The sequence below is a fragment of the Podarcis filfolensis genome, assembly GCF_964270895.1.
Source record: "Podarcis filfolensis genome assembly, chromosome: 17".
NCBI classification, from domain to species: Eukaryota; Metazoa; Chordata; class Lepidosauria; order Squamata; family Lacertidae; genus Podarcis; species Podarcis filfolensis.
Window position 1 is genome coordinate 18372056 of NC_139621.1, and position 27334 is coordinate 18399389.

Here is a 27334-nt window from a genome sequence, read left to right on the forward strand (position 1 = left end):
CAGTCTCTGAACAAAGGAGAATGACAGAAAGATTTGGTTAACCTGGAGTTTACAATCCTGGGGGGCTCCAGCTATATTCCGCCCCCCACCCCCTTCACAAATTGCCAAGTTATTACACAACAGATTTGCGAGCTTTCCAGCCACGCACTTCAGGCTCCTAAAATATCATTCTTGCAGATGTGGTGGCAGGCCTGGAAAGAACCTGAAGCTGATCTGATTCAACTTCCAGCCCTACGGCTGGAGAGCTCATGCAAGCTGAATCCCATTCACGCTGCCACAATAACTCCTGTACTGAGTTGCGCACATGTATGCATGCGTTTGTACAAGTCCGGACCTTTTCTAGGATGGACAACAATCTAGAGCATGGGTAGGCAAACGAAGGCCCAGGGGCCGGATCTGGCCCAATTGCCTTCTAAATGAGTAATTTAAATGAGTAATTTATATACTGACCTATACCCAGAGATCTCAGGGCGGTTCACAGAACAAAAGCAAAATATAAAACCACAAAATATATAATCAAAATAAAGACAACAACCCAAGAAAAGCTGATGTTATGAAGTTAGCATAAATTAAGATCTACTTCTAAAGACACCCTGAGGACTCGTTACATTATTATTTTTCGGTACGGATTATTATCCTGATCCACCCAACGTTTTTCTGTTATGGAGAAGGACATTTCATTCGCTGTGTGCGTTCAGTTTTCTTTACCAAATCACAGAGCACCCTCACCTCTAATGGAGAAATTATATGCCGTCAGCTGTGATAAACACCCGCTCAGCAAAGGACTGCGAAAAGCAGCTCTAATGGCCTTAAAGCACAGAGAGCCGCTGTCAACTCGTGGAGCAGTCCTTCATTTGCGCTGCCCACATCTCTCTCTTGAAAAGCCCCCTTTCAAATCAGATTTTCACAAGGCGATTTGTACAGTCACCCAGTTAACACAGATATATGTTATCCTTTGGGGCCAAGCTTGACATCTGGATAACAGCAGCAGATGGGCAAATTTGTTTCTCAGTACAGTGGTACCTTGGTTCTCAAACGCCTTGGTACTCAAACAACTTGGAGCCCAAACACTGCAAATCCAGAAGTAAGCGTTCCAGTTTGCGAACTATTCTCAGAAGCCGAACATGCTCCGTTTAGAGTGCCACACTTCTTGTTATGTACTAAGCTTGGATCCTAGAACAAATAGGCAGGTAGGATCCTAGAATGCAACAACTGACTGGCTTGCAGGAAAAGACCAATCAGGCTCCGGGAGGGAAGCAGAATCAGCCAATCAGACGGGACTCATTGTGTAAATAATGTATATAAAAGCCTGAGGTTTGGGGGGCAATTCAATCACTGTTTTACAAGCTGCAATAAAGAGCATGAAATCACTTCCGTTTTGAGTGTTATGCTGAGGTCTGTCTGTTTTTGCTATTTATTTTGCGTTTTCATTTTTGCGGCTCTTTTTGTTTTGTTTTTGTGACTGTGTGGAACTCAGTTCAGCTACTGATGGATTGACTGTGTGACTGCAGTACATTATTTATTGCTTTCATTTTATGGATCAATGGTCTTGTTAAAATAGTAAAATTCATGTTAAATTGCTGTTTTAGGGGTTGTTTTTAAAAGTCTGGAACAGATTAATCTGTTTTGCATGACTTTCTGTGGGAAAGCGCGCCTTGGTTTTGGAATGCTTTGGTTTTGGAACGGACTTCCAGAACAGATTAAGTTTGAAAACCAAGGTACCACTGTAGTGTGTCTACAGAGGCAGGAAGAAAAAGAGGTAAAAGATAAAGGATGCTAAAGTCCAGCTGAATTTAACTATGGGGTGCGGCACTCATCTCCGTTTTCAGGCCAAGGGTGAAAATGCTGGAAGTTCAATCCATTACATGTTCATTTACAGCTGATGGCCTCTGTTATACTTATTATGAGACGGCACGTGATTTCACTATAATTTCCATTTTGTTTCTCCAGTCCACACTGAACTGTTATTTGAACGTTAAGATCCCAAGACCTCCCCCAATAAATAAAGACACAATTGACACGGAATTTCGTTTAAGGTTATTGGCATAATTTTGGCCACTCCTTTATTAATTACAGATTGTGAGTGGTTTGCTTAGGCATTGGTTCCCAACTAGCTGCACCTGACCTCAGCAGGGCAGCACTGACAGATGTCAGACATCTGGCAGATGTCAGTAAGGGGAAATATCCTGGGGAGCACTGGACCAGGCTCAGTCTCAAGCTCACCCCAAATGCTCCCAGGGGTTCTGGCGTGCCCCTAACCCCTGGAAGGGGATCGGACAAAAGCAAGGTGAGCTCCTGGATTCCTTTAATGGAATACCCTAGCATTGGAGGGGCAGGCACAGCCTATCCACCTCCCCACCACCACCATTGAACCAATGCCTAACTGCCTAACCTTACAAGGTTGTGACGATTTGCTACACGGCAGGCGCAACTCAAGTGGCACCAGCCAATCAGCCAAATGGAAAAATTCCTTCCGGGCCTCTGTCCCAAAAAACAGACGACCCATGATGGCATAGCAAGGTCATAAAGGTAAAGATAAAGGTACCCCTGACCGTTAGGTCCAGTCGCGGACAACTCTGGGTTTGCGTGCTCATCTCGCTCTATAGGCCTAGGGAACTGGTGTTTGTCCACAGACAGTTTCCGGGTCATGTGGCCAGCATGACTAAGCCCCTTCTGGTGAACCAGAGTAGCGCACGGAAACGCCGTTTACCTCCCCGCCGGAGTGGTACCTATTTATATGCTTGCACTTTGATGAGTTTTCGAACTGCTTGGTGGGCAGGAGCTGGGACCGAACAACGGGAGCTCACTCCGTCGCTGGGATTCAAACCGCCGACCTTCTGATCGGCAAGCCCTAGGCTCTGCGGTTTAGAACACAGTGCCACCCGCATCCCAGCAAGGTCATAATAGACCCTAAATACAGGGAGGGTGGGCGGGTGATCCGGTGCACGAGGCAAAAAAGAGGAAGCTCAATGCAACGTGCAGTGGTATATATGGGTCCCTCGGATAATGCATGAAACAATCCCATTGGCCAGATTTATCTCACCAATCAGGTTGTTGTGGCTATCCAATCGCTCCTACTCACACAAGCAATGAGGTCAGTCCTGATGATCTCACTGCAATGCGTGCTCTCTGGGAGGAGGACATGATTTCTCTGATCTGCCTAAATTCATTTGAAAAATATCGGTGTTACATTGGCTGCTTCCTAGCATCTTAAAAAGCAGAGACATCACCTTGCCAACAAAGGTCCGTATAGTTAAAGCTATGGTTTTCCCAGTAGTGATGTACGGAAGTGAGAGCTGGACCATAAAGAAGGCTGATCGCTGAAGAATTGATGCCTCTGAATTATGGTGCTGGAGGAGACTCTTGAGAATCCCATGGACTGCAAGAAGATCCAACCTCTCCATTCTTAAGGAAATCAGCCCTGAGTGCTCACTGGAAGGACAGATCCTGAAGCTGAGGCTCCAGTACTTTGGCCACCTCATGAGAAGAGAAGACTCCCTGGAAAAGACCCTGATGTTGGGAAAGATGGAGGGCACAAGGAGAAGGGGACGACAGAGGAAGAGATGGTTGGATAGTGTTCTCGAAGCTACCAGCATGAGTTTGACCAAAATGCGGGAGGCAGTGGAAGACAGGAGTGCTTGGAGTGCTCTGGTCCATGGGGTCACGAAGAGTCGGACACGACTAAATGACTAAACAACAACAACAACAAGTCCTCAGGTACAGACACTTACCTAAGGGATCAGATGCATTTTTTTGGTTAGGAGATCAGCAATTTCACATTTAAGTTATTTAAGGACTCTTGGAACCCAGCGATTTGTTTGTTTTTAAAATTGTCCCTATTGCCTCGAACTTGGTCTCATTCCCACTATTTGCCACAGTTCCTCAGATTCCATTTTTGAGGACATGACAGAGGCGTGTCCTACATTTTCTGAAGCTAAGGTGTTCCAACTTCTCTGCAATTTCCTTTCCCTCTTTTACCACGCCTTATCAAGAAAAAGGGGGGGGGGGAGGTAGAGATAATCATGCAAGCAGAAGCCATTTGAAATTATTTCTAGCTAGTCCATAGCACCTGAAAAGCCGCAAGCTAAAACCACAAACATTTTTTAAACCACCCGTGCTATTTTAAAATAGTCAATTTTCTAGGTGCTCCCTTTCCTTGGGCATTCAAAGCACTAATGGATCAGGGTTTGCATATGCACCAACAAGTTTCAGCAGAGATCAGAATTTGGCAGCCAAGGCCATGTACTTTGAATAATAAAAGAAAGAAAATGCACCAAGCACATTGCCCAGAATTTGAAAATTTGGAATAACTTAAGGTCAGAGCAACTGCCGGCCTGTAATTCTTTTTTTTTATAGAGTAACTGTTCTTCCCTTACATACAGCTGGCTACATGAAGCTCAATGTGCAGGCACATTAAGCTACACAAATATCAATACCATCGTTGGCCTTCGTCCTAAAAACACAGAAATAGAGAGAGAGGAAGGGAGAAAGGAGTTCAAGAATTAGATGTACAGTGGTAAGGTAAAGGTAAAGGGACCCCTGACCATTACTCTGGGGTTACGGCGCTCATCTCACTTTATTGGCCAAGGGAGCCGGCGTACAGCTTCCGGGTCATGTGGCCAGCATGACTAAGCCACTTCTGGCGAACCAGAGCAGCGCATGGAAACGCCGTTTACCTTCCCGCCGGAGTGGTACCTATTTATCTACTTGCACTTTGACGTGCTTTTGAACTGCTAGGTTGGCAGGAGCAGGGAGCGAGCAATGGGAGCTCACCCCGTCATGGGGATTTGAACTGCCAACCTTCTGATCGGCAAGTCCTAGGCTCTGTGGTTTAACCCACAGCGCCACCCGCGTCCCATGTACAGTGATACCTCGGGTTAAGTACTTAATTCGTTCCAGAGGTCCGTTCTTAACCTGAAACTATTTTTAACCTGAAGCACCACTTTAGCTAATGGGGCCTCCTGCTGCTGCCACGCCGCCAGAGCCTGATTTCTGTTCTCATCCTGAAGCAAAGTTCTTAACCCGAGGCACTATTTCTGGGTTAGCGGAGTCTGTAACCTGAAGCATATGTAACCTGAAGCGTATGTAACCTGAGGTACCACTGTACACCGTTATGTCCCAGATATGTTTAACACATGCTCTCTCCAAAGCCTACCAGGTACAGAGAATTTATGGCAAGAAAAATCTTCAAGAGGTGAGGAATGGGGAAACAATCTGTTAAGAATAAGGAAAGCCTTGTCTCTGATTCTGGGAACTTTTCATATGGTTTCTGAAGTCTCAGTAATTGTTTGTATGTTATACTGTTACATTTCAGTGGCTTAACTGGATTTTATTTCATTGGATATTTTCAAATTTGCTTTTCTCGGCTGCAAAGCAGGCCATGTATTGAAAAGGACCTTTGGAACTGCTTTTCTATTCCTGGAATTTTTCCTCCATGAGTTGTACTGCCCAATACTGTTTGACCTGAAAGACCAAGGGTACTTTTTTTGGAATCACCCCTCACTTTGAAAATATGGACAAAGAGCCCTAAATTGCATTGGCTCAAATGTATTCCTGCAAAGAAAATACCCTCAGCCTGAGTGGTTGCATCCAGTGGAGGCCCATTTAAATTAATGGACCTGATATACGGTATATTGTACCCTATATTTTGCATGCCATCGTTACTTGGCCAATATCATAGAGCACGTTTACAGATTATGCAATAATGCCTTGTGTGTCGCGGTCCCCAAGCCTCCCCCAAATAAATTCACACTTCACACCATAATTTTTGTTTAAGGATTTTGGCATAATTTTGGCCACAACTTTATTAAAATACAAACAAAGTGCGTGGTTGCTTAGGCATTGGTTACGACTATCTGTCCCCTCCCCGGGACAGAACTGACATCCGCCATCCTGCAAAGTCAGTAAGGGAAAACATTTTATGGGGAGTAATGGAGCTGGGTACCAGACCCTCACTTCTCCCCAAATGCTCCCAGGGGCTCTTGTGTGGCCCTAGCCCCCCTTGACCAGGGGTTCAGACAAGAGCATAGCAAGCCCCTGGATTCCTTTAACGGAATACCCTTGCAGCAGCAGCAGCAGCAGCACTGGAGGGGCAGGCACAGCCAATCCATACCCCTCCACCAACCAATTTTTTTCTAAAACCAATGCCTAACCACAACCTTGCAAGTTGTGACGATTTGCTACGCAGTAGGCAAAAACAAAATGGCACCAGCCAATCAGCCAAATGGACAAAATTCGTACCAGGCCCCTGCCCCCAAAGCAGACGACCCCATGACAGTCATAGCAAGGTCAAAGCGAACAACCCTAATTCTAGGGAGGGTGGGCGGGTGATCCGATGCGCGCAGAGAAAAAGAGGAACCTCAACGCTGTGCGTAGGGTATATATTTCAACCCAAGCTGTCAATCAATAATAGCAACATCACACTCTCAGTGGATCAACCAAACCAACTTTCCCAGCAACAGGGGGTGTCTGCTTTACCCCACCGCACCCCATGATCTCCATGAAGGAGAACATGCTTTAATATTGCATGGGATCTTCCCACACGGTCCGTATAGATGCACATTCTCTGCACACAATTAACAGGTTTTTCCTTGAATTAATGTTTCGCTGCAGAGATAGCTGTCAGCAGACTTTATTCTGCAAAGGCAAAGGAAAGACCAGGGCAACCAATCTCTTTCCTGTACATTTATAAGCAGAAATGAAGCCCAGTGGAACCAAAACATGGAAGGAAAGCATGCGCTGGGGGGGGGGGGGAAGAAAAGAAACCCTACTCTGTCATTTCCAGATCTAATTGCAACAGTCTTTTACTGCTGGATAATTACAAACCAAAGGCCTTTAAAGCCTCTGCTTTCCAAAATGTTTGCATTTTTACCTGCCAAAGAGTCGTTATTGCTTCCTGACAATAAAGAGACCAACCTGACGCCCATTTCCTTTAGGCGACTTTACATTCTCAGGAAAACATAAATGGGTCCCTCAGCCTTAACAGCAAACCAACCAAGATTGTGATTCTGAGCACATTTACTGTGCAATTCAGTTCCTAAGGAAGTCCCATGGAAAACAACACTGTTTTTTTCCTTCCTGGTTCCCGGCCACACAGGTTTCTTTTTGCAAAACCTATTTTTTTTTAAATGCAACAAATAATTGGGATGCAGCAAATATGCAGGCATTACAGCAAACACAGTAACTCATAAAAGTGGGATTGCGTTGAAGCAACAGAACAGCACATTTAGAATATCTACATATTTATGGGGTTATTCATATCATGTGCTATGAATAGTTGAAAATCTTTCTGTTTCCTAGCTGGAAGGAATACAATCTGAATACAAAAAATACCAATAACCAGACAGTGTTTGTATTCTGATGAAGAAACCTAGACACCTTTTCAAAGCCTCACAATAGCTTCGCTTGGATCCTGTCTAGACTTTCATTAACTGCACAAAACATACATAAGCTCCCTAAACCACAAAGATGTACTATCACCAACCAATGATGTCTTCTCATTCACACCTGGGGGAATGTTTGAAAGAAAGCCTTTTGCCCCCCATAGGTGAGGAATAATGATGTTCCTAGTTTGCACCAATTTTATTTCCTTCCTCATGGGAAGTTTTGGATTAGCACTGAAGCCCCGCCCATTTCTGAACCATGAAACATTGGTGGCACTCTGCCAATCTCACTGACCTGTCTCCTTCACAGATGTGTTGAGGCTGAGCAGCCCATTTTTGCAAATAACTCTGTCTGTCCCAAGCTGGGCTCTCTGCAGATTTGACACACACCACAATTGCCTCATTATGCAAATCATGTTCAGAATACCACAACACACACTCCAGCTGTGGAGTAACATTATGTTATATATAATAAAACTGTAATCGTCGTATCAAAAAATTACAAAGCACAGTTTGTGGTGGCATTAACATATCATATTACTACAGTGGTACCTCAGGTTAAGTACTTAATTCGTTCCGGAGGTCTGTTCTTAACCTGAAACTGTTCTTAACCTGAAGCACCACTTTAGCTAATGGGGCCTCCCGCTGCTGCCGCGCCACCAAAGCATGATTTCTGTTCTCATCCTGAAGCAAAGTTCTGAACCTGAAGCACTATTTCTGGGTTAGTGGAGTCTGTAACCTGAAGCGTATGTAACCTGAAGCATATGTAACCTGAAGCATATGTAACCTGAAGCGTATGTAACCCGAGGTACCACTGTATTAGCCTTCTATATGTTTTTATTGTCGTAAAGTCCAAGGATAGTCAAACCAAAAGTGTAACAAACAAACGAATGCAAAGGCAAGTTCGTTTGTTATACTTTTAAGACAGGACGATGCAGAAGGAAGATATCAGTATGAAATGGCATTGCCAACAGGAACTGTACATTGTAATAATTGGACTTGACTATCCTTGGACTTTAAATCAGTAAAAACCCTTACTTAAAAACCTCTATGGGAAGTCTGTAAGAAATACCCCTCACACTCACAACCCAGAAGTTCTGAAGAAGTGTGCATGCACACGAAAAGCTCATACCCATAAAAAACTTAGTTGGTCTCCAAGATGCTACTGGACAATTTTTTTAATTGTTTTACTTATTTTGACTGCATCAGACCAACACAGCTACCTACCTGAATCTAGAACCCAAAAATTGACATTCACAGATATATATATATATATATATATATATATATATATATATATATATAAAATGAGGCAAGGACTTTGGCCAAATGTCGCACTAACACAAAGTCGCAATCGCCAAATTTGGAACTTGCCCTGGAAAGGGATTTCATTATTTTTTGTATCCCACGAGTTCATTATTTCAGTGAGCTATAAATCCCTCAAGAGAGTGTCACAAGGAATTCTCTAGCCGTCCTCAATTTAGCTGTCAAATCTCCTCCCGTGGGCCATACTGGAAGAGCGCCTACCTCATCATCCCCATTGCCTGGTCAAATAAATATTTTTAAATGGCCTTGGCAATCGGTGTAACTCAAACAAGGCTAGAGATATGAGAAGTTCTCTGGTTTTTTGGAATAATTCAGTACCACCACTGCGTTGTGCTACTGCATATCTGAACAATTTTGCAGCAGAAATGTGTGGTCTGAATTCGCGTGTGTCGGAGAAGGCAAGTTTAACGTTTAATCAGTCTTTTAAAAAATAAAAATAAAAGGGGGGAGGGGAAGGAAAGGGCTACCATTTTTAAAACAAGGCCTGTGTATTCAGCATCTGTGAGTCACTGATCTCAAGCCACAGAAGCCAGATGGGTCGTTTTATAGGTACTTCTAGTACCCTTAAGATGCGGGTGGCGCTGTGGTCTAAACCACTGAGCCTCTTGGGCTTGCCAATCGGAAGGTTGGCGGTTTGAATCCCTGCGACGAGGTGAGCTGCGACCAGTCCCAGCTCCTGCCAACCTACCAATTCGAAAGCACGTCAAAGTGCAAGTAGATAAATAGGTACCACTGTGATGGGAAGGTAAACGACGTTTCCATGCGCTGCTCTGGTTTCGCCAGAAGTGGCTTAGTCATGCTGGCCACATGACCCGGAAAAACTGTCTGCAGACAAATGTCGGCTCCCTCGGACAGTAAAGCAAGATGAGCGCCGCAACCCCAGAGTCGTTTGCAACTGGACTTAACTGTCAGGGGTCCTTTACCTTTAGTAGCCTTAAGACCATTTTGCAGCTTGGTGTTTATCCTTGAGATTAGGGGAGGGGAAGTAGCACTTTGCCAGCTAGGTGCTAAAACAAGCAAACACATCTGCTACAGCCTGTTGGTAGAATTCAACGGATGGATTTTGGGTATGATAGTCTTTGCATGCAACCTTATAGTCTATCACACTGAAACATATCACTGTTCCAAATGTTTTGGGCCACGATTATGCTGACTTCCTTTTAGACTTGCTTCACTGCAGAAATTTCCTACCCCTGATTCTACCGTGTAAGAATAATTGGAATCACAAGACGGTCACCGACAGCTGCAATGATTTCCGATCAACTTCGCCGAGCCCAGGTGAAATATGTGATTACTATGCATTGATCTCCCAGTGGTCTGTCCGCATTGCAATTTATTTAATTGCTCCCCGCTCCTCCCCCTTTCTTTGCCAATTCTTCTTGGCCCTCATTATGGTAACGCGCCATAAAATTTCGGCTGGCTATAGGTCAACCTTCAGCATTGCCACGCTTGCAAAACAGCATCGATACTAAAAAAAGACATCACTGTAATCAGACTCTCTCGAAAGGATAAGAAAACGGTAGCTAAACCTGGAGAGGATCCAACGCCCTGGCCTTCCTCGACAAAACGGCTGAAACAAATGCTTCAAAATTAGTAAAGGTAAAGGGACCCCTGACCATCAGGTCCATTCGTGACCGACTCTGGGGTTGCGGTGCTCATCTTGCTTTATTGGCCGAGGGAGCCGGCATACAGCTTCCGGGACATGTGGCCAGCATGACTAAGCCGCTTCTAGCGAACCAGAGCAGCACACGGAAACGCCGTTTACCTTCCCACCAGAGTGGTACCTATTTATCTACTTGTACTTGATGTGCTTTCGAACTGCTAGGTGGGCAGGAGCAGAGACCGAACAACGGGCGCTCACCCCGTCGTGGGGATTCCAGCCGCCGACCTTCTGATCGGCAAGTCTTAGGCTCTGTGGTTTAACCCACAGCGCCACCCGCGTCCCTGCTTCAAAATTAAATGCATTTAAATGTATGTAGAAAATATGGGTGCAACAGCAATTGAAGCAGTTTAGAACAGGGGTCAGCAACCTTTTTCAGCCACGGGCAGGTCCACTGTCCCACAGACCTTGTGGGGGGCCGGACTATATTTTGAAAAAAATAATGAACAAATTCCTATGCCCCACAAACAACCCAGAGATGCATTTTAAATAAAAGCACACATTCTACTCATGTAAAAACACGCTGATTCCCGAACAGTCCACAGGCTGGATTGAGAAGGCGATTGGGCCACATCCAGCCCCCGGGCCTTAGGTTGCCTACCCCTGATTTAGGAGGAGGAGTTGGGTCACTGACCAACTTTATCCTGCAGGTCTCATTTTGAATGATTTGTGGTGCTTATTTTTCAAAATACAGTCTGCATTTTCCAACATAATCCCAGGGACCTTTGCGGGGACTGGAGGAAAAAACTATCACATGGAACTATCTTATCTATTAATAACAGTGGGGTCTGGTTGCAAAGAAACGAGACCTCTAAGGATAAGACATTTTCAATTTAGACCACAGGAACCACATGTAATATTCACAAACTGTTGAAGAATGCACATAGACCTAACAGGAATTGACCTCTCCACACAAATGCCACTCCTTGACCACATCCCCCAAATCTTCGCCTCTACATACACAACCCCTTATTTTTATGTAGCCCATTTTTAAGGTAAAGGTAAAGGGATCCCTAACCGTTAGGTGCAGTCGTGCCGACTCTGGGGTTGTGGCGCTCATCTTGCTTTATTGGCCGAGGGAGCCGTCGTACAGCATGTGGCCAGCATGACTAAGCCGCTTCTGGCAAACTAGAGCAGCGCACGGAAACGCCGTTTACCTTCCCACTGCAGCGGTACCTATTTATCTACTTGCACTTTGATGTGCTTTCGAACTGCTAGGCAGGAGCAGGGACCGAGCAACGGGAGCTCACCCCGTCGCAGGGATTCAAACCACCGACCGTCTGATCGGCAAGTCCTAGGCTCTGTGGTTTAACCCACAGCGCCACCCGCGTCCCCTAGCCCATTTGTAGAAGGAACAAATTGCAAATATCAATTTAGCTAACAAATACTGCTGTTGCATTATGCAAATGTATGCTTTTTTTCTATCAAAGGAGCAGTCAACTCCATCTGTAAAGCGTGAGACTCTTAATCTCAGGACTGTGAGTTCCAGCCCCACGTTGGGCAAAGCATCTGTTGGCATCCGTCGGTCTCGGGAGGAGTGCGCCTGCATTGTGGGGGTTGGACTAGATGCCCCTCGTGGTCCCTTTCAACTGTACAATTCTATTATTCGAACATAAGAGAACTTCCACAGACTAAGTCATGCATATTATTTGTCCAGTTATGGCTACCCAATACTTTTAAGCAGAAATAAAACTATACAGTAGTACCTCGTTTTAAGTACTTAATTCGTTCCGGAGGTCCGTTCTTAACCTGAAACTGTTCTTAACCTGAAGCACCACTTTAGCTAATTGGGCCTCCTGCTGCCACCACGCCGCCGGAACCTGATTTCTGTTCTCATCCTGAAGCAAAGTTCTTAACCTGAAGCACTATTTCTGGGTTAGCGGTGTCTGTAACCTGAAGCGTATGTAACCTGAAGCATATGTAACCCGAGGTACCACTGTATGCTCCACCACTGAGATAGGGTCACTTCCCTGTAGTGGAAGGAGCTTAAGGTAAGTTAAAGCAATGTATGGAAGATAATAATAATAATAATAAAAGGTATCATTAGATATGAAAACTGTGCAAGAAAGTCTCGTCAAGGACTTCCAATTCCACCCACAATTAATGGTAGAGAGAGTGAGCGACCTAAACCCAAGGGCAGAGTTGTCATACATCTGGAATTAAATGTCCGGGAAAATGGCAAATCATGTCAGAAGTGTGGATTTTGGGAGGTAGCTCAAAAACTACTACTTCCTTTCTTTTTGCCCCAAAATGCCCAACAATTTTTGCGTTCAGACTTTCACTCTTTGAAATATGGCAACTGTACCCAAGAGTAGAGCGTGCTAAGCCATCACACGACTCAGAAAGTAAAGCTAAACGTTGTCTTTATGAATTGTGAACTCCATTGCCCTGCAGTACAGTACAAAAATGTTTGTAGTCTCTTTGGATAAAACAACAGGTAGAAATGAATGATTGAACCAACATGTAGATAGATGGAAGTCAACTCTCTGCCCACGAAAAGGTGAGCAATACCAGTAGCATCTGCTGCCAGGATCTGAAGTTCTCTTAAACAGCTTACTGAATACAACGCAGGAAGTGTTCTGAATCATAGCGTTGGAAGGAATCGCAAGGGTCACATAGTCCAACCCCTGCAATCTCGGCAGGAATTACCTGGGAGGAATTAAATCATTGCCAGGATTGCAAATAAATATTCACATAAAACTATAATTGCCTAGAACAGCATGTATCTGTGGGCGAATGTTATTCGGAGCGTGAGCACTCCGTACTGTGTTCTCTCTTCTTATAGTCAAGGTGATCCTTGACACCAACTTTAAACGACCGTCACGGTCTGGTTCACGGGCGATCGAAGTCCCAGCTGGGGACGTCGGAACCGGGGGCAAGATGGCAGGGTGGGAGCAGGAATGGGAGTGCAGAAGCCAGGAGTCAAGGAGCCAAGGGTCCGAGGATCAGGAAGCAAGGAGTCACGAAGTCAGGGGTCCGAGGATCAAGAAGCAAGGAGTCACAAAGTCTGGGGTCTGAGGCATAGCTGTCAACTCTCAGATTTGAAAATAAGGGATCAGCAGCCTCGAAAATAAGGGACCAGCAGCCTCACCTGTCCCAGGGACAGTCCAGGATATCTAACAATCCGGGATAGCAGCGGGAAGCAGCGGGAAACGGCGCTGGAATAAGGGGATTTCCCGCAAAAAAGGGAAGGTTGACAGCTATGGTCTGAGGATCAGGAAACAAGGAGTCACAAAGCCAGGGGTCCGAGGATCAAGAAGCAAGGAGTCACAAAGTCAGGTGTCCGAGGATCAAGAAGCAAGAAACCAAACGCAGCAAGGCAGGGAACGTGTTGCTGTGGCAAAGAGCTGAAGGGAAAATGCTGACCTTATATCCCTTCCTGGCTCTTGCCACCAGGTGCTGTGAGTTACCAATCGGCCTCACCTGTGTGGCCGCGCCTTGCCTCTTCAGAACAAACTTAGGAAAGCCCCAGTCCTGCAAAGTCCTATTGGTCACAGGGCCTGGCTCCTGCACACACTCCTGACAACGACATCCTTGGGAAAAGGGCTGCTAATTGTAATCTTGCTAGAGTTGGAAGACAATTAGGAGTGAACAGATGATTCTTGGGCATGCTGGAAAAAGCCTGCCCTGCAGCATCAGCAGAAGGAATTATGTGCCCAAAGAGGTAATTAATTAAGTGCTTGGATTTCAACTAGCTAATTTCAGCTAGTTGAACTGAAGTTCTGCGCTTTATATTTCCTCTTGAGAGAGCTTGGAAGATTTATTTCTGCTTCACAAAATTGGCTGAAGTGAAGATGATTACCCCTCTCTATTTCTTTATGTATTAATAAAAGTATTTCTACACTGACCTATCGCAAAATGCATCACACTATAATACATCATTTTTTTAAAAAAACAAGCAAATAGATAAACCAGGCATCCCCAAACTCGGCCCCCCAGCTGTTTTGGGACTACAACTCCCACGGATCCCTAGCTAACAGGACCAGTGGTCAGGGATGATGGGAATTGTAGTCCCAAAACAGCTGGAGGGCCAAGTTTGGGGATGCCTGAGATAAACTATGCCTTATGCGGAATGTTTGAAGGAGCTGGGCATGTTTAGCCTGGAAAAGAGGAGAGTGAGCCGAGATATAATAAGCATCTTCAAATATCTGTCACATGGAAGAGGGAGCAAGTTGGTTTTCTCCCGCTCCGGAGGGCAGGACTCAAACCCATGGCTTGAAGTTACAAGAAAGGAGATTCTGACTAAACATATGGAAGAACTTTCTGACAGTAAGGGCTGTTTGACAGTGGAACGGTCTCCCTCAGGAGGTTGTGGACTCTCCTTCCTGAGAAGTTTTTAAGCAGAGATTGGATGGCCATCTGTCATGGATGCTTTAGCTGAGATTCCTGCATCGCAGGGGACCGGAGTAGACCAGGGTTTCCCAAACTTTGAGGTCTCCAAGTTGTTTTTGGACTGCAACTCCCATCAGCCCTAGCCAACAGGACCCATGGTCAGGGCTGAATGGTTAAAACCAAAGTTAAAACAATAACCATCTAATTGTGTTCACAGTCAGTATGAGAAGAAGCAATGGTCTCTAAGGGAAGAAACAGAACCAAGAATGTACAGAGTGACATGGGGAAATAACTAAAGACACCTCAAACACACAAAACAGCTGTGTTTCAGCATAGAGAAAACCAAATTCATAAACCAACTCAGCTTCAAGGAACATTTGTTCATCTTTATCAACTGAGTGCCAATGTAATTTGTGCTCTTACCTCTGCTGCCTCCCCGCCTCCCATCCCATAAATATTTATTCCAATATCTAATGTTCTCATCAATAAACCAACACTCTGCGGCTGCAATCCGAAAACATGCTCAGCCGTGAGTAAGCTGCATTGAAGGCCACGGAATTTACTTTTGAGTAAACGTGAATAGGTTTGCGCTGCTAGTGAGACAGCACAAGAAACTGCCAAGGGAACAGAAAACAATACAACCAAGCAATTAGGCTCCCTGTTCTAAATTGCTTCTTCTTTTCACAATACAGTAAAAGAAGCAAACTAATATGCAAGAAATAAACAAAGGAAGTAAAGAACGAACAGAAAAAAAGGACTACAATATCCTCCCTCATCAGTATATCTTAACTTTCTAAACGTCAACTTTTTGATAAGCCCAAATCCTCAAGGTTATTATCACACTGGTTACTTTTCGCTCGGAAACTTAAAAAGCAAAAAAAAATATAATAATAATCTTCTTTTCCTTCTTCAACACAAATACACACGCAGGATCTGCCTATATAAAATGAATGGAAGGAGGTTGACAACGTGTGTATTAACTGCTGAGTTCTCATAATCACAGGGGAAGCTGGCATCCAGGCCGGCAGATGACAGAAAAGATAACAAGTAAACCCTTCATTTCCACATTCTAAAGGAAGATTCCCACCCACTTCCTACCCATCCTGGTTTTTTACAAATGCACCATCACTTATTTTAATGTTTCCAGCTCACGTGCGTATGGCAGTAACAGCTGCTGCTTCAAAGTGAGAAGTCAGATCAGTATCTGAGCAATGCCATTGCCAAAATTACTAGTAAATATAGGGTTCATTCAAATAACCGATTGCTGGTTGTCAGATTTTTTAACATGGGTGCCTTTCCCTGTTAGATGTAGAGAAAACTATTAAAACATCATAATCTCTCCCCCACCCCAAACACCACACACACACACACACACACACACACTCTAACAGACTTTAAGACAAGTAGTAACTTGCAAAAAGGAAAAAAGCTGGGTACCAACTCATGGCAGACATTTCCCTTTATACCTCTGGCATGATCTAAAACAAACATTTGGGAAGGTGATCAAGCTGTTTTTAGACTGCATCAGACAACAGGGAGGCGTTGCATGTCTGAACATTCCCTCCTGGGAAAACAGGCTTCACAATACACAGAAAACAATAGGGGAGGCCAATGTGAGAGCCTTTCTGTCTAATATCTAGTTTTCTATATGCAGTGGGTTATGAGACTTTCTGAAAATTTCTATGTAGATTTTATCTGCATGGATCTCCCCCCACCCCCACCCCAAATTCCCATCTTTCTGCTTTGGCTGCCTTGACATGGTAGTTCATTCTGTTTCCATGAATTTCTCTTAATTGTTAAGTTCATATATCTGAGCTTTCAAGTGACGCAATAGTGGAAGCTCAGGGCTCATTTCTGTGGTACTTGCTTCTGGTGGGGAAATTCGCATGCAAACAATATGTACAGTGGTACCTTAGTTTTCGAACATAATCAGCTCCGGAAGTCCATTCAAGTTCTGAAACATTCGAAAACTGAAAGCCTCAAAACACAAGCCTCAAAAACGGAAGCCGTGTTTCTTGTTCGACTTCCGAGGCGCGTTCGAAAACTGAGGCACTTACTTCCGGGTTTTCAGTGTACGAGTTCTGAAACATTTGACTACAGAGGCGTTCAAAAACTGAGGTATAACTGGTTCCAAAAAGTGGCTTTTATTAGTTCAGGGGTTGCAAATGGACTACTAGGTCATCTGTTCCGTTTCCCAACCTCCCAAAGCAAATTTCAGCACCATCCCTCTTGCTTTAACCGCAGATAAATGTTGTGTCAGCAGCAATATTGGCGTTTAGCAGGAAGGCAGACAAAAACCACAGGTTCCAAGGGTCAGATTTTAACCGCAGTTTTGACTCATGTGCTTGTGACAGGCCCAGCTCTCTTTGTTTACAAAACACAGCCTTGGAGATCTCAGATCCGAATCACTGCCCAGCAACAGGATGCAGGGGAACTCGAATTCCTATCATCTCTCATCATTGGCAAACCTGCCTGGAGCTGATGGGAGCAACACCTGCAGGGCCACCCAGTCAAAAACCCGCAGAAATGCACGCAATACTGTTTCTACCTCCTGCTCAGCTCCCGTTTGCATCAGCTTAGGGCTCGTCCACTTGTTGCGTGCCGAGAAAGCATGGGTTCGAGTGGTTTCCCACTTGCCCCACACTTTTTAGGTACGGGTCCAAACGGGCTTGCCTTTGCCCTGCCCCCTTTCCCTGGAAAAAAAACGGCTCTTAGGATAAATATTGGAACAAGCAAACATCTGCAGAGAACCCAATTGCCAGTCGCTCCAATTTGGCGCCAAACTACAGGCTTTCCCCAGGGGAAAGCAGTGGGGCAAATGGAAATGTAGATGTGCCCTTATCCTGTCCCACATTAAACATGCTCACATTTCACTGTCTGCCAGGATTGGGCACCCTCCCTTTCTGAACGAAGAGCTTCTCACTGCAAGCAAACATGGCAGCGGCATCCATTGATTTGGGCGAAGGGGGTGTCCACATAGTTTGATGGCTCTGTCTTTTTCAGATGCGGTAGACATTTTGGGTTATGCCTCGTGCCCCGAGGCAGCCATTTTGTGGCAGGCGTCAGTCTCAAAAATCTCAAAACGTCACATGTGCTTGGGTGACCCCTGCACTCTCCTCGTTTCAAAGGATCCCCAATCGGGGGGAGGGGGAAGAACATTCGAGCTCCAAGCCGTCACTGCAGGGGCCAGGCTCCCTGTCCAAGACCCCCAAATCTAACATTGGTTGCCAATGCAAGGCTGCTTGGGGGGCTTCACACAACCCACTCCCGTTTTACGAGTTCCTTTAAAAAGCTCATATAACCCTGTCGAAATGCTGAGACATTAAGAGATGCTACCCAGACGGGATTGATGCTAATCTTCTTAAGTTGCCTAGAGTTGCGACCAGCAATGACGGAGGAGGCCTAATGAAGCTCAGAGCTCAAAACAATGCATCATTATTAGCAATTCAGAGGAGCGGCCAAATGCCATGCCTTGATGAGGTCAAACTGCACAGAAATCACTAACAAAATAGCTGCAATTTAGACAGAGCTTCCAGTCGTCTTGTTTTCAAGCTGATTATCACACCAAGACTGGTTTCATGATAAAATATTCAGCTGATACAGAGTCTTATAAAACAGCTACAGGGTTTTTTGTTTTTGCTTTTGGGTTGTTGTTTTTAAATGTGTTTAGCTTTAAAGCTTTCGTTTAAAAGCCACTCTGGGCAGCTCTACACTTTCAAGCTGTGCCCCTGAAGGACCAGCTGTGCAGCCTGGGAGTCATTTTGAACTCATAGATGTCCACAGCGGTCAATTCTGTGTCCAGGGCAGCTGTCTATCAGCTCCATCTGGTACGCAGGCTGAGACCCTACCTGCCTGCGCACTGTCTTGCCAGAGTGGTGGATGCCCTGGTTATCTCCTGCTTGGACTATTGCAGTGCGCTCTATGTGGGACTACCTTTGAAGGTGACCCAGAGACTACAACTAATCCAGAATGCGGCAACTAGTCTGGTGACTGGGAGTGGCCGCCGAGACCACATAACACCGGTCCTGAAAGACCTACATTGGCTCCCAGTATGCTTCCGAGCACAATTCAAAGTGTAGGTGCTGATCTTTAAAGCCCTAAATGGCTTGGCCCAGTATACCTGAAGGAGCGTCTCCACCCCCATCGTTCAGCCCAGATACTGAGGTCCTCCTACAAGGGTCTTCTGGCAGTTCCCTAACTGAGAGAAGTGAGGTTACAGAAAACCAGGCGGAGGGCCTTCTCAGTAGTGGCACCCTCCCTGTGGAACACCCTCCCTTCGGATGTCAAGGAAAAAAATAACCATACAACTTTTAGAAGCAATCTGAAGGCAGTCCTGTTTCGGGAAGTTTTTAACGTTTGATGTTTTATTATGCTTTTATATGTGTTGGATGCTGCCCAGAGTGGCGGGGGGCAACCCAGTCAGATGGACAGAGTATAAATAATAAAATAATTGTTGTTGTCATTTAGTTTCATTTAAGTTGTGCAGGGTAGCAGTCATACTGTGGTTCAAGTCCTGAGTCCACCTTGAAGCCGATCACACTTTTGAAAGCAAGTGAAAGAGGAGAGCGCAAAATATGGTTTGAAGCTCAACATCAAAAAAACAAAGATCATGGCCACTGGTCCCATCACCTCCTGGCAAATAGAAGGGGAAGAAATGGAGGCAGTGAGAGATTTTACTTTCTTGGGCTCCATGATCACTGCAGATGGTGACAGCAGCCACGAAATTAAAAGACGCCTGCTTCTTGGGAGAAAAGCAATGACAAACCTAGACAGCATCTTAAAAAGCAGAGACATCACCTTGCCAACAAAGGTCCATATAGTTAAAGCTATGGTTTTCCCAGTAGTGATGTACGGAAGTGAAAGCTGGACCATAAAGAAGGCTGATCGCCGAAGAATTGATGCCTTTGAATTATGGTGCTGGAGGAGACTCTTGAGAGTCCCATGGACTGCAAGAAGATCAAACCTCTCCATTCTGAAGGAAGTCAGCCCTGAGTGCTCACTGGAAGGACAGATCGTGAAGCTGAGGCTCCAATACTTTGGCCACCTCATGAGAAGAGAAGACTCCCTGGAAAGGACCCTGATGTTGGGAAAGATGGAGGGCACAAGGAGAAGGAGATGACAGGGGACGAGATGGTTGGATAGTGTTCTCGAAGCTACCAGCATGAGTTTGACCAAACTGCGGGAGGCAGTGGAAGACAGAAGCGCCTGGCGTGCTCTGGTCCATGGGGTCACGAAGAGTCGGACACGACTAAACAACAACAACACTAAACATGTCAGAGAGCTCAAGTAGATCTGTTGGACAGATGCAGACATGTGAACATTACAAGAAGGATGGCAGTTTCTAGTAACTTAAGCTTGAGCATCTCTCCAAAGCCACGACCTGTCGTTCTTTGTGAGTCAAGTCCATGTCGTTCTGCAGATACAGGTCCTTCCTGGGTCAACATTACCGACCCTCTGGGAAGACGAACGCCTGGAAAGCAGCACACGAAATCTCACCACCCTTAAATATGCTCTCTGCAGCTGCTGCTAGAACAGCGTGAAAGACCGGACCTCTCATGTTGTGTGGTTAACGTAGATTCACTAGAAGAGGCAGAATTTCAAGCTCTGAACGTGTCTGAGCAGCCGCTGTGCAATGAAGTGGCCATGTGAACTCAACTCATGAGTAGGGAGGATGAGGAACCATGCGTCAGCGGTGAGGTGTATCTGATTCACTTCTTTCCCTAAGATATGCAAAGCAATTCTTCTAAGTTGACTGCTTTTCATTTTTACACATTTAACTTTCTGGGTCACTTTCAACAGTCCTCAAGGAATCACCTTGGGATTTCACTTCACAACATAATGCCTCAAGGCTCACACCCTTACCACCACCCCCCCTTAAAAAAAAAAACCACCCGCAAGCACATGAATACACACCAGGGTAGATAAAAATCAATGATTTTTTTTATTAAAAAAAAATTAAAAATCGGATTTTTAAAAAATTTAAATCGGATTGTTTTGATTTAAATCTGATTTTTAAAATAAAATGCTTTTGGAGGAAAAATCTTTCTAAAGGCAGTTTTCTATTTAAGTTACATTATAGTCCGAAGGCTATTCAACAGGAAATAAGGATTTGTTTTAAGTTTTTCATGTGTGCTAAAACTCAGTCTTAAGTTTTTTTAAAAAACAAAACAAAACAAAACACATTTAACCGCATCAGTTAACAAACATGGATACATATACCATGTTATTGCTTTAGTTAAATAAATTGTTTAAATTGTTACTAATGATTATTTTCCTCCTTCTAGTAAAGTACAGCAGAAAAGTTGTCCAGATAAACAGATAACTTATTAAACCTCACAATCATTTCATAATTACCTGTCTATGTATTTCTAATAGTATAACCAAATCAGTCATTTTTGATATAGCTGTAAAAACTACTCAGAACATTATTATTCCAAAAATGAAACCTTCCTCTGGTTGTAAATATTAAGATTATGCCAGCAAGAATGAGTCTTTCTGGAAAAACAATGATTTAAATCAAGTCTTACTGACGAGTGATTTAAATCGTGATTTAAATCGATTTGATTTAAATCAAATCCACCCTGACACACACTAAAACAGGGATGGGGACTCTGTGGCTCCTCCAGATGTTGTGGGTTTCCAACTTCTGTCAGCTCCCAATCAGCATGGTTTGTAGGATGGTGGGGTTTGTAGTTCAGCAACCATCTTGGGGGCAAGAGGTTTCCCCATCCCAGCACCAAAAGGAATCCATTCTTATCAACAAAGATGCGCTTTCCAAAACTCCCACGGATGTTTGGAAGTTTGGAAGAAGCGGATTCTTTCAACTTACAAAAGTGCCTTCGATATCAAAGCATTCTTTCGGGTCTCCTGGTGCGACAGCTTATTTTAAGTAGCCGTGTGGGGTTTGGGGCCTGTATTTGTGTGAAACAAATGGATAACGTACTGTAAGAGATGGGTTCTCTGCGTTGTTTTGGAAAGGGCCCAGCCAGTCGTGAGCAAGTAGGCCCTAAAACTGATTTAAGGGGCCCTGCAGCATCCTGTTTCTCCAATTATCAACAGACAAGATCCTCTAAGGCAGGCATGGCCAAACTTGGTCCTCCAGCTGTTTTGGGACTACAATTCCCATCATCCCTGAGAACTGGTCCTGTTAGCTAGGGATGATGGGAGTTGTAGTCCCCAAACAGCTGGAGGGCCAAATCTGGCCATGCCTGCTCTAAAGTCTCCAGCTTTACAGGTGACCATACAAAATGGGGGTGGTTACCCCAAGTTTGCCTCCAACATCTGGTACAAGCATGACCTGCAGCAGTCGCGTCTAGCTTGCAAAGAGCCTCTTTCTCTCTCCTGGTCACCCATGAGAACTAAGAATCAGAACTTTCAATATTTCCTAGACTGAGGGGAAGTGTTTTAGCCTCAATATCAAAGGTATCAATGGACCTTAAACTAAAAAAAATAGGATGTATTTTAATTGATTGCCTGATTGCCACATCTTACATTTAGCCCGGGGTCGATGGGACTGCGATTGGGCATGAACCGCTTCGTAGTGAGTTCCTCCACCTTTTTTTCAAGAAAAAAGCACTGCTTATACTACAAAAAAACAATATTCAGAATTTACTGGACTCCTTTACGTTTGTATAAAAAAGGACTATCAAAGGTAGCTTTCTGCTGGAGAAGGGGCAAGGAAAATGCCCCTTTGAAACAAATGCTTGTACAATGTTCTATACTTTCTAAGTGTTGGGAGAAATTTCTGAGCTGTGTGATTCTACAGAGAAAGTTAAAACTTCCAGCAGAGAATATTCTTTTTAATTATATACCTATTGTATGGAAGTTAATGGAACAACGAAAATGGATTCTACGTGCCCTAATGGTGGCCAGTTGATGGATTGGAAGAATAAAGATACGATACCCTTTAATCAACGGGTTGACAATTCGACAACACTCAGTTTTCTGAACAGAATGCTTACAGATGTAGACTTTGCTTGGATAAATATGACATTTGGAACGAGACTATACAAAATTTAGTAGGCTATTAATATCTACATACACTAGTGGCCAAAATTGTGGAAACTTTTTTGGGGAAAGTATTTCCAAGGTTTGATGGCTCATAACACCATTTATTTATTTTTTTGGACTAATGCCATAAAATTATATATCAATGGAGAGATAATTTAATGAAGAATGTAATGCAACAAAGTTTGTCCAATTATCTGTATTCTATCAAAAGTTATAGCCAAATAACCAGAAAATGGAGTGTTTATAGAAAGCCAATCAGGTGTCATCTTGTTTTTGGCAATGATGGCTCATAACACCACTTTTTTTTTGGAGTAATACCATAAAATTATCTATCAATGGTTATGGTATTTCTCAAAAAAAAAGTGGTGTTATGAGCTATCAAACCTCGGAAATACACTTTCCCCAAAAGGTTTCCACAGTTTTGGCCACTAGTGGATGCATTACAATAATCACATATACAGTATATTTATATAAGAATTTATGAGAGTATATTACATTGTATTTTTGTATTTCTTTGTTTCTTTTTAATGTATCTTCATAATTGAAGTTGTGTTTTTTTTAACCACACACCTAAGTATTGTATCCAAGGAAGTGGGTTGAGCGGGGGGCAGATGAGATTAGATTCACCCCTTGCTTTCTTTTAGGCCTAGATATGAACCAAAACAACCCAAAGCACATTCCTGACAAGACAAGGTTGCTATAGGTGAGTGCCCTGTTCTGTTTTAAACCTCCCAGCTGTGCTGAAAATGCCCTAAACAAAATGCACACAGGTTAATTATCTTTAATGGCAAAAATTATGCTGAAACAGAAGTGTTCCTGGCTTCAAATCTTGGAAGGCTTGTGGCACAAGGCCCTTAGGATGGGGTGGGAAGGGGGAGAAGAAGAGGTTTATCCAGGTGAGGGTCCTTTCATAAATTTAGAAGTGATGAGGAAAAGGTGCGCTTGGCAAAGCTGGACCTTTGATGCAATTCTAAAAGGAAAAGACTCTGACAGACCCAGAACTGGTAACCATATACCGTATTTTTCGCTCTATAGGACGCACCAGAAGAACAAGAGGAAAAAAATCTCCCCCTCTCTGCTCAGCGCCCCTTCAGCAAAGCGGCAGGAGAAACGGGGCCCCTTCCATTTCTCCTCCCGCTTCGCTGAAGGGGCGCTGCGCAGCTCTCAATCTCTGCTGAAGCCAGGAGAGTCTTGCTCTCCCAGCTTCAGCAAAAGGAACCGGAAGCCTTCGGAGCACAGCACGAGGTCCCGCTGCGCTCCAAAGGCTTCACGGGCTACCCCTGAAGCCTGGAGAGCGAGAGGGGTCGGTGTGCGCTGACCCCTCTCGCTCTCCAGGCTTCAGCGAAAGCAACGCGTAGCCTCCAGAGTGCAGAGGGATCGCTCCCTCTGCGCTTCGGAGGCTTCGCGTTGCTATCGCTGAAGCCAAGGAGCCTGCATTCGCTCCATAGGACGCACACACATTTCCCCTTAATTTTTGGAGGGGGAAAAGTGCGTCCTATAGAGAGAAAAATACGGTATAATGGGGCAATTTGACAGGCAGTATTTTATACGTACTGGAAGTAAATTGCTACCTTCCTTCCTTCCTTCCTTCCTTTCTTTCTTTCTTTCTTTCTTTCTTTCTTTCTTTCTTTCTTTCTTTCCCTGGCTGTCGATGTGGCATATGTGACTAACAGATATCTGCTGGCAGGCAAGCTTGCAAACATTCCTTGCAGACTTCTAACTCTTGTGGTCTTCCGTTCGGAAGGAGGATGGCTTCAGGTTCGTTTGCCATGTGCCGCTATCCACAAACCCCGGGCAGCCAAAATGGCACGTTACGCAATGACCTGCTAATTACGTGAATCCGGCACGTCGATTGGGGCATTTCCTAGCAACTGCTTGGTGCTTGCTTCTGGGTTCGCACTGTACCCGTTGCAAAGAAAAAAAGCAAGTGAAAGGATACCTCTCTGTGTTAGACCCTCGGCCGCGATGCAAGCAAGTTTGCCAGCCCAGAGCAGAAACTCTTCAACAAGAAACTGCCTGCCTCTGCACCCCACTGTTACCTATCTTGTGGGGCACGTTTGCTGGCTGAGGCATAGGATACTGGTTTCCACAGCGCATCTGGACAGGCAAGGAAAAGAAATTGTATTCTTTGCAAGGAAAGGCACTTCACACATGCCCAGAGCTACTCAGCAGTAGGTGTCAGAATTTTTGAAGTGAAAACCTAAGGTAAAGGTAAAGAGACCCCTGACCATTAGGTCCAGTCATGGCCGACTCTGGGGTTGTGGCGCTCATCTCGCTTTATTGGCCAAGGGAGCCGGCGTGCAGCTTCCGGGTCATGTGGCCAGCATGACTAAGCCGTTTCTGGCGAACCAGAGCAGCACACGGAAACGCCATTTACCTTCCCGTCGGAGCAGTACCTATTTATCTACTTGCACTTTGATGTGCTTTTGAACTGCTAGGTTGGCAGGAGCAGGGACCGAGCAACGGGAGCTCACCCCGTGGCGGGTGTTTGAACCGCTGACCTTCTGATCGGCAAGTCCTAGGCTCTGTGGTTTAACCCACAGCGCCACCCGTGTCCCTCTAAGTGAAAACCTACCCTGTCCTTAATTCAAAAATACAGTGCTACCTTGGCAGTCATATGGCTTGGTCCCAAACAAATCAGCTCCTGAACGCTGCAAACACGGAAGTGAGTGTTCCGGTTTGTGAATGGTTTTTGGAAGCCGAAGATCTGAAGCTCCTGCAGCCGACTGGAAGTCGCACCTTGGTTTTTGAACCGTTTTGGGAGTCGAACGGATTAAATTCGAGAACCAAGGCACCGCTGTACCCATTTGTGGCTTGCACACATTCTCCACAGTTATGGCATAAAAGAACAATGACTTCTGAGGTGCTACAGCAAAATCCAGTGCTTAAAAACAACTCATACTATGGGTGTGCATTGGCTCTGTACATGAGCTAAATACTGAGGAAAACGGGGATGATTCTGGGTTTTATTTTCCCTAAGTCGAAACACGATGACAAGAGACCCTCCTGGTCATATCAGGGACCCCACAAAGCCTTGTAGCTCTGTGTTTCCCTACGTATCTATGTTTCCTGACACCCACTGAGTTTGCAAGAAGCGAGTCTTGTCTAAAGCGCTGCCTGCAGATTATGGAATTCATCTGCGCAAGGCTAGAGCACCAATTAAACATGAAAGGGTGACGCGGTATAAAATGAAGCGGGGTGTTTGCCATTTGCCAGATGGTGGGACGTGGAAGAAAGCAGCCGACTGGGCTGCTGAAATTAGCTCTTCTGCTGTAGCTCCATCCCTCGCGTTTTTAACCTCTGGCATCTGCTGAGCTGCGCTATCTTGTTCCTCTTCCAGCAGGCACTCAATTGTCAGCCGAGACAAGCGCCCATTAAATTTACATAGGTCTGGCAAAAGTGATCCCCAGGCGCAAGGAAATAGCAGGCAAACTGGTTCAGCAAGAGCGAGCCGTTTCTTTGCAACCCCCCATTGCACATATGCCTTCCTCACCGTGTCTTCTCTATTCTTCCTCATGGGGTTCCTTGCAAAAGCCGACCCTGTTCCCACGCCAGCAGTTTAGCAGCAGCAGATCTTCAGCCATTCCTTTCTGCCTTCACCCAGCAGGTTTTGGGGTGTTTTGTTTAGGTGTCAAATGATTTTAACAATTTCAGAGCCTTCTGAATTACCATTTTAAGGGGGGGGGGCTTGTCTCGTGTTGAGACAGAAATCTGCTCCCCAATTTTGTGTGACAAAATTCACCCTATACCAAAGGGGAGAGGGGCAAACATTCGGAGACTTTGAGGGCAACGACACACGAAAGCTCATACCAATAACAAACTTAGTTGGTCTCTAAGGTGCTACTGGAAGGATTTTTTTTATTTTGTTTCGACTACGGCAGGCCAACACGGCTACCTACCTGTAACTAACACTCTAATGGCATTAAGGTTGCATTCACATGAATGTTGACTCCATTTCCTGACACTTCCCTGTTTGCTTCCATATTCTGTTGGAGCTTTCGCACAAGTATAAAAGCCACCTGTGGAAATCTAATGGAATAGCTCTCATTTCCATGGAATAATAAACAAAGTAAGATAAATCTTGTGTTAAATGCAAAGGGGTGGGGAAGCATTGCAATCTGTTGGAAGTGGTTGCTCTGGCCACTTTCGTGGATAAAATCCCACCAGTATCAATGCTATATTAAGCCGTAATGGCATTCCCAGGTGCTCAGGTGCTGGTTTGCACCCAAATTTGGGGGCCCAAGGCACTCATCTGATGGTCAACGGCAGGGCTTGTTTTGGGGTTTTTTTAGGTGGAACTCACAGGAACTCAGTTCTAGCACTTCTCATGTGGTTTCTGGCCAGTGGGTTTTCCTGGTGGCACTCAATGGTACTCAGTACCGGTGCACGCACAGCCAATGTTAAAAATGTGGCACTTCATGGTGAGTTCTAGCATCACTTTTTCTAGAAAAATAGCTATGATCACTGCATGAAGAGGGAGGGACCCACTGTGGTTTTTCCATATGGGAAAACCGTTTGCATGCGTCAGAACAGCTGCCATGCAGGATGAATCAAATGTTGAGGTGTAGCATTTGCAAAAAGGTGCGTGCATAGATAAAACACACACACACACACACACACACAC

General features: G+C 44.9%; 1 protein-coding gene across 5 annotated transcripts in view; it reads right to left on the bottom strand.

The window, feature by feature from the left end:
- MOB3B (MOB kinase activator 3B) overlaps positions 1–27334 on the bottom strand; it is a 94482-nt gene that overhangs the window by 11820 nt on the left and 55328 nt on the right. The window lies entirely within an intron of this gene.